This window comes from Emys orbicularis, chromosome 5 (genome assembly GCF_028017835.1).
Source record: "Emys orbicularis isolate rEmyOrb1 chromosome 5, rEmyOrb1.hap1, whole genome shotgun sequence".
In the NCBI taxonomy this organism is placed as follows: domain Eukaryota; kingdom Metazoa; phylum Chordata; order Testudines; family Emydidae; genus Emys; species Emys orbicularis.
The window spans coordinates 143,772,845-143,780,367 of record NC_088687.1 but is presented as its reverse complement, the minus strand read 5'-3'; the positions used below and the strand labels follow the sequence as shown (position 1 = coordinate 143,780,367).

Genomic DNA, 7,523 nt, shown 5'->3' with positions numbered 1-7,523 from the left:
TGTGGGCTAAGCCAAGGGGGGACAGGAAGAGGGGGGATAGGCAGTGGGCCCAAGGGTGTGGGCTAGGCCAAGGGGGCAGTGGGTGGGGCGGGACCCAGCAGCACACGGGTGTCCCAGGGAAGCACATGGGGGGGAGTCCTGGGTGCCAGTCACAGACTGACACAGTCCCACCCCTCGGGCTCCTCATTGGTCCATTCCTAACCCGTCGCCCCGCCCCCCCCACGGTGACCCCTCCCCCTAGGTACCGCCCCCAGGGATTCCCCGCACCCCCCCCCCCCCATGAGGAGCGGCCGCCTCGTGCCCTCACGGTCCCCGGAACAGCCCTGGCCAATGAGCGAGCGAGGAGGCGGGGACGAGAACGGACCAATGGGAGCGGGCGGGGGGCGTGTCCGCCCCGCCCCGCGAGACGGAGAGCGGGTCGCGCGGGGCTCTGGGCAGCGGTGTGGAGCTGAGCGCGTGGGAGCGGTGAGTGCGGAGCCTCGCGCTCTGCCCGGCCCCACCTGTCCCTTCCCCACCTCATCTGCCCCTGCCCCTTCCCCTTCCTACTCCGCCCCCCCCCCCACCCCCTCATCTACCCCGCCGGTCCCTTCCTACCACGCCCCCCCTCATCTACCCCGGCCCCTTCCCTCATCTGCCCCGCTCCCCCGGCCCCTTCCCGCCCCCCACCTGTCCCAGTGCCCCGCCCCCCCACCTTCCCCCGGCCCCTTCCCGCCCCCCACCTGTCCCAGTGCCCCGCCCCCCCACCTTCCCCCGGCCCCTTCCCGCCCCCCACCTGTCCCAGTGCCCCGCCCCCCCACCTTCCCCCGGCCCCTTCCCGCCCCCCACCTGTCCCAGTGCCCCGCCCCCCCACCTTCCCCCGGCCCCTTCCCGCCCCCCACCTGTCCCAGTGCCCCGCCCCCCCACCTTCCCCCGGCCCCTTCCCGCCCCCCACCTGTCCCAGTGCCCCGCCCCCCCACCTTCCCCCGGCCCCTTCCCGCCCCCCACCTGTCCCAGTGCCCCGCCCCCCCACCTTCCCCCGGCCCCTTCCCGCCCCCCACCTGTCCCAGTGCCCCGCCCCCCCACCTTCCCCCGGCCCCTTCCCGCCCCCCACCTGTCCCAGTGCCCCGCCCCCCCACCTTCCCCCGGCCCCTTCCCGCCCCCCACCTGTCCCAGTGCCCCGCCCACCTTCCCCCGGCCCCTTCCCGCCCCCCACCTGTCCCAGTGCCCCGCCCCATCACCTTCCCCCGGCCCCTTCCCGCCCCCCACCCGTCCCAGTGCCCCGCCCCCCACCTTCCCCTGGCCCCTTCCCGCCCCGCCCAGCCCACCTGTCCCAGTGCCCCGCCCCCCAACCTTCCCCCGGGCTCCCAGTCCCCTCTGCCCCCACACCTGTCCCAGTCCCCTCTGCCCCCACACCTGTCCCAGTCTCCCTCGGCCCCCTCCCGCCCCCCTACCTGCCCCCTCATCTGTTCCATTCCCCCTGCCCTGCCACCTGCCCTGGGCCCTTCCCCCCTCATCTGTCCCATTCCTCCCAGCCCCCTCCTATGCTGTCCCCCACCTGCCTGCCCCCTTCCTACCCTGCTCCCTCATCTGCCCTGGTCCCCCCTGGCCTCTTCCTGCCCCCTTTAGTCCACTCCAGCTACCCCCGCTCCCTCATGTCATGCCCCCTTCCTGTTCCCACCTGCCCCAGTCCATCCCAACTACCCCAGCCCTCTTCCTACCCTCACCTGCTCTGCTCCAGTCCCCCTGCTCCTGCCCCGCTTCCCCCACTTGCCCCAGTTCCCTTCCTGCCTCATCCTAGTCCCCCAGCTCCCCTCCCATGCCCTTCTGCTCTGCTTCCCCTAGTTCAGTTTCCTGCCTCAGCTCCCCTCTTCTCCTCCTTTCTGTGATTGTCCCCTGCTCTGCCCTGACTCCTCTCACCTGCTCCCCCAACCTCGCCTTATCCCCTTCCATGCCTGCTCTGCTCACTTCCTTCCCTTCCTCTCCTCCTCTTCTCTTCACTCCTTCCCACCCTTGTTCTTTCCTCGCCTCCCTCTTCCCTCCCCTTCTCTGGGCATCTGTTGGGAGGGGAGTTTCCCCTGTTACACCAAGAGAAACTCTCCGTCTCTCTCCAAGGCAGGGTCAGTCGGTCTGCCTGCTGCGGGGTCGCTGCCTGGCTGCTGGGGAGGCTTTTCAGTGTGGTAGAGGCAGCTGGAGAGTGGAAAGGCAAAGCAAAGTTCAGGCTGCAGTCTCCGGTAAGAATGCAGAAGTGTGACCCCCCCCCCCCCCCCGCTCTTTAGCTGGCTAATCTTCTCCCTTGTCTGTAGTGGGTCTCTCGTCTCTGTATGTTACCTGCCCCTTGTGGGTTCTGCACGCAGCCGCTGGGCTGGAACAGGAGCTGTGCTGAGCCTGGCTTGGCTGGGAGCCTCTCTCTTCACAATGAATAGAGCCCTGCCAGGGAAATGTCTCCTGAGCTGCTGGGACAATAACTCATGTGCTAGGGAAGGAGATATCTGAGAGAGGTGTAAATGCATCTGGGGCGCATGGTGACCTCTCCCCCAATATATTATTGGGTATTACGGTCTCATGGTGTGTTTCTTGGTAGCCCGGCTGTAGACATGCTGGGGTGAGGGTGTGATGAGAGAGGGTTAAATGGAAATGAGTAGGAATTCTGGATCATTTAGGTATCTGAGATACAGCGAACGCTGGATTTGAAGCCAGTGGGATTGGTGGTAGACATGACTCAAAGCAGAGTCTGTGTAGAAGAGGTGAGAATCCTACGTAGGTAGGAGTTAGATGGCATTTAGATGATGCTATCAGCACTCAAATTCTGCTGCTTTACTGGCGAGTCCGGGGCATGAACCCTTAGCTTCTGCAGAATCCAAGCTTTTATTGTTTTGTTTTAAATAGCCCAACTTTTCCAGGGCGCTCAGCTCCAGTGGAATTGGTGGGTGCTCAGTGCCTCTGAAAATGGTGCCATGTGTTTCTAGCCCTTCTTGTTAGGAAGAGAAATTTCCCAGCATGACCTGATGTGGGGCCATCTGTTTGAATCTGTTGATGGACAACTCCGGGGCACCTGGTGCTGCTCAGGGTTCTGCCTGCCAATGAGCGGTAGAGAAGCGGAGTTATTTTCGCTGCAGCCTTTGGGAACTTAATGTGTGGCTGTGAAACTGACAAGAATCATGTCAATTTCATGCTGAGCACAGCTCTGAGCTGCTGCAGAGGCTGGTAGTGGAGCTGTGTGGGAGGGAGGAGCTGCCCAAAATATGGAGCCTGGGGGAAGGATAGAGTAGCAGACACCCTACTATGCAGCAGCCTCAGGAGGAGTAAGAGAGCAATTCTACCTTCTGGCAGCTGGGAGGGAGGGTGTGTGTGTGTGTGTGTGTGTGAGTGAGGAACTGGGGAAGAAATGAAAAACAGAGCCCTTGAACAGTACTCAAGGACTGCACCCCGATGGGAGTCTTAGCACCCACTGCCTTCCCAGCAGCTGGAAATCAAAGGGGGACTTCTCACCAGGACCCTCCCCTCACTTTGTATTGTCTCTGGCTGGTACGTATCTGAAACCTTCCAAACCCTAGGCTGGACCTCGCCGTCCTCCTTCCCATGTGCTCAGTGCCACAAAAGTGTGTCTCTCAGAGTTGCCAGTAGAACTCAGGAGTGCTGGCTCCAGCCCCATGCTTCAGCCAGGCTGGAGGGAAGTTTGAGGAAGGGGGTTGGTGGAGTCTGGGTAGCATGTGGGTGGATTAATGCTCACACAGAGGTTTGAGGGTGTAAAGGCTGAGTATTAACCATGAAAAGATGTGCTTCAGTTGTTCAGCATACATCACGATCTGCCTGTACATGTGGCCAATAATCACCTTTAAATGCACTCTACTTGTGTGCACAACCCAGTTGCTGCTTGTGCAGGTGTGCATGTAACATCAGTACTCTGAGAGTGCTGACAGAATGGAGAGGAAGGATGGTTCCAGGGCTCCACCAGGGTGTCAGGTCTACACTGCATCGGCGCAGCTGCAGCACTTTAATGAAGAAGCTTTACGCCAACAGGAGAGAGCTCTCCCACCGGTGTAGTTAATCCACCTCTGTGAGAGGCGGTAGCTATGTCGGCAGGAGAAGCTCTGCTGTCTACACCGGTGCTTAGGTTGGTATAACTACGTTGCTTAGGGATGTGGATTTTTCCTGAGTGACAGTTATACCCAAGTAATTCTGTAGTGTGTAGACCTGCCCTGAGACCCGGAAAGCTCAGGTTTAATTCCTTGCTCCATCAGACTCCCGGTGTGACTTTGAACTAGTCACTCAGTCTCTCTGTTCTTCAGTTCCCCACTTGTACAGTTACCCCAGTGAGGTAGAGCACGTGTTATGAGAGGATTAATACCTGAAAGGCTGAGGTGCTGATACTAAAGTGATGGGGGAGGCACAGATAGAAAATTATACATCAGAGTGGTGTGGCTGAGCAGATTTCCTATTGTGCTGGATAGTGGCTGGCTGATATTGCCCTGTCTCTAATTACAGCCTGCTGCCCCGCCAGCTTGAAACCAACGTGACCACGGCTTCTGTTGCAGAATCACACGTTGCCCTCCTGTACTCCATTTTGCTAGATAACCCTCACCCCAGTACTCTGGACTGGACATGAGCTCAGTGCCTTGATGTCATGAGCATTGTGAATGCAATGCTTGGATGTATAAGCAGGGGAAGATCAAATAGAAGTAGGGAGGTGGTATTACCTCTGCATATGGCATTAGTAAGACCTCCGCTGGATGCTGTGTACCATTCTGGTGTCCGCATTTCAAAAGTTACACTGAAAACCTGGGAGGGGTTCAGCAAAAAGCTACAAAAATGATTTGAGGTCTGGAAAAACCTGCCTTATGGTGGGAGCCTAGAGAAGTTCAGTCTGTGTAGTTTATCCAAGAGCAGGTTAAAAGGTGACTTGATCACAATCTGCAAATACCTACGAGGGGGGAGATTTCTGAGGGTCGACTGATCTTCAGTCCAGCTGCAGAACAAGACACCATTGTTGGAAGTTGAAGCTGGACAGATTCAGACAAGACAGAAGGTGCAAATTTTAAGGGAGAGTAATTAGCCATTGCAACAACACCACCTAGGAATGTGGGGGTTCTCCCTCACTTGCAGTCTTAGAAAGGCATCCAGTTTTCATTCAAAAAGATTTGGTAGAGCTCACGGTAAAGTTATAGTCTTGAGCCAGAAATTGCAGGGTGAGGTTCTCTGGCCTGTCTTATGCAGGAGTTCAGACTAGATCATAGTGGTCCCTTCTGGCCCTAAAATCAACGAGTCTAGATGCATATTCAGCTGATTACTATACAAAAGAATAAAACTGAGCCAATATTAACAGTAAAATTCGCCCACTTCATGCAGACCAATAACTGTCCACTCAGAAAACTTCAAACCTCACCCCATGGAGCAGGTCAGAATTGATACTCCCATTTAACAGAGCGGGAAAGTGAGGCACAAAGCGGCGACATGACTTGCCTAAGGATACCTGACAAACCAGTGACAGGACTCCTCTCAATGGGATTGCTGATGGGGAGTTCAAAGAAGGATCAAGGGACTGGGGGAAAAACCAAGAAAACCTCTCATGAGGAAAGACTGAAGAGCCTGGTCTTGTTTACCTGGGAAAGATGCTAAATGAGAAGGGATGTAAGTCTGTATGGTCTAAGGGAAGTAGATTGGGAGCATCTGTTCTCTGTCTCATAACACAAGAACAAAGGGACATTCAGCAAAATTAAAAGGCAGGAAATTCAAAACTGATAAAGAATAGAATCATAGAGTATCAAGGTTGGAAGGGACCTCAGGAGGTATCTAGTCCAACCCCCTGCTCAAAGCAGGACCAATCCCCAGACAGATTTTTGCCCCAGATCCCTGCCCCAGATCCCTAAGTGGCCCCCTCAAGGATTGAACTTACAACCCTGGGTTTAGCAGGCCAATGCTCAAACCACTGAGCTATCCCTCCTCCCAATGAGCTATCCCTCCTCCCCAATTTTCACATGGTGAATAATTAGCCTGTGGAACCCATTGCTACTGGATGCTGTTGAGGCTAAGAATTTAGCAACAAAAAGGGATTGGACATTTATATGGATAACAAGACTATGCAGAGCGATAATAGTTAATGCTCCTGTTTCAGGGCTTTAAGCTTCTCTCTCACTGTTGGGGATTAGGAGGGAAACCTTCATGGGGGAGGGGGAAGTTGGTGTAATCTGCCTGCTGTGGGGTTTCTTGAACCTTCCTCTGAAGCAGCTAGTTCTATCGACCACAAGTCTGATCCTGTCTGGCACTTCCTATGCGCTGGGCAGGGCATAAGAACTTGGATAGAGCCGTACCTAGAACTGAAGAATCTTGGCTCCCTGCCCCTTGTTGTACATTCACGCTGCCACACAAGGCTGCGGGGTCTGTATCTTCAGCTCTGCAGGGTCCCCATGTCTAGAGCCCTGCACATCTGCAGATATCCACGGGCCATGTTTGCGGATCGGCTGCAGCTACACATTTTGTATCTGCGCAGGGCTCTACCAGTGTCCCTAGCTTTGGGTGCATTCAACTTAACGCTGGATGTGAAATGAGGAGTTAGCACCTTCTTGTGACTATTTTCTCAGACTTAGACTGAGTTTGGCTGATGTGAAGATGAGACTGATGCAGCTGACTAATTCCTGACACCATCAGTTTCCTCGCTAGGGCAAATTTCCTTCTTGCCAGTGTCAAATAAAGGGCCTGGAACATCAGTTTCTATATAACGAATGTGTATCTCATCGTGATGACAAAGAAAACTCACTGTGTATGAACTAGTGCTGTGTAGTCGTTCCGTGTCTGCCTGGCTTCGCTGCTGCTGCTGCTTATATCTTCCCCAAGCTGCAGCAGTGCGAAAGACGCTGGGCAGTTGCATTGCAGCTGTGAGCCCCAGGTAACAGTCAAGAATCATGTCAGTTGCACTTAGTGGCTGCTGGGGCTAAAGCTGTGATCAGCAGTAAGGAGCACTTCAGCTGTTGGCGCCGGGGTGAGGAGCTGAAAACAGAGGCAGAGGAAGGATACAGTACAGGGTAGAATATCAAACATCTTTGTACCCCTTGTCTATTTCCTACCCCTCCCCCATTCCAAAACTACCAGAGAGTCTTTTTTTTTCGGGTGTGGGGAGGGTCTTTTTCTCTTCCCTCAATGAAACAGGGCTGAGTTAGCTCCTTGCCAGAGGCTGATGGGAAAGATGAGAATGCTCTGGTAGGAATCCCAGCACCCTCGCCCTTCCCAGGAGCAGGGGGCACTGGGCTTCCAGGTGGGCATTGCCCCTCGAGGTCCGTGCCAGCTCCTTCCCTGTCCAGTCTAGTACTGAGCTTTGCTTTGCAGCTGGCTTACGATTTTTTTCGAGCCATGGACTGAAATGTCCATGAACTCTGCAAGCTGTTTACGCAGAGGTGATTGTCCCACAGGTGTGGGACAGGAGAACAATCCGTGTTTGTGAAATGCCTTGAGGTAGGGGGGGATATAGAAAAGTAGAATATTGCTCTTATTGGCTAGCATATTTCTAAACACACGTGATTCCCCAGGGATGTAATGCCAGGGTAAGGTTG

General features: G+C 55.6%; 1 protein-coding gene across 3 annotated transcripts in view; it reads left to right on the top strand.

Annotated features, from left to right (window-relative positions):
• Positions 1–410: 410 nt before the first annotated feature.
• The window catches only part of ADISSP (adipose secreted signaling protein), a 174,443-nt gene continuing 167,330 nt past the window's right edge, over positions 411–7,523 (top strand). Inside the window, exons 1-2 of one of the 3 annotated variants that reach the window (XM_065404863.1) lie at positions 418–465; positions 2,096–2,210. The gene's annotated coding sequence lies outside the window, so the exon portion shown is untranslated. Of the gene's footprint in view, positions 466–2,091; positions 2,211–7,523 lie in introns of all 3 variants that reach the window. The other 2 variants (XM_065404862.1, XM_065404864.1) reach the window with 2 other exon arrangements.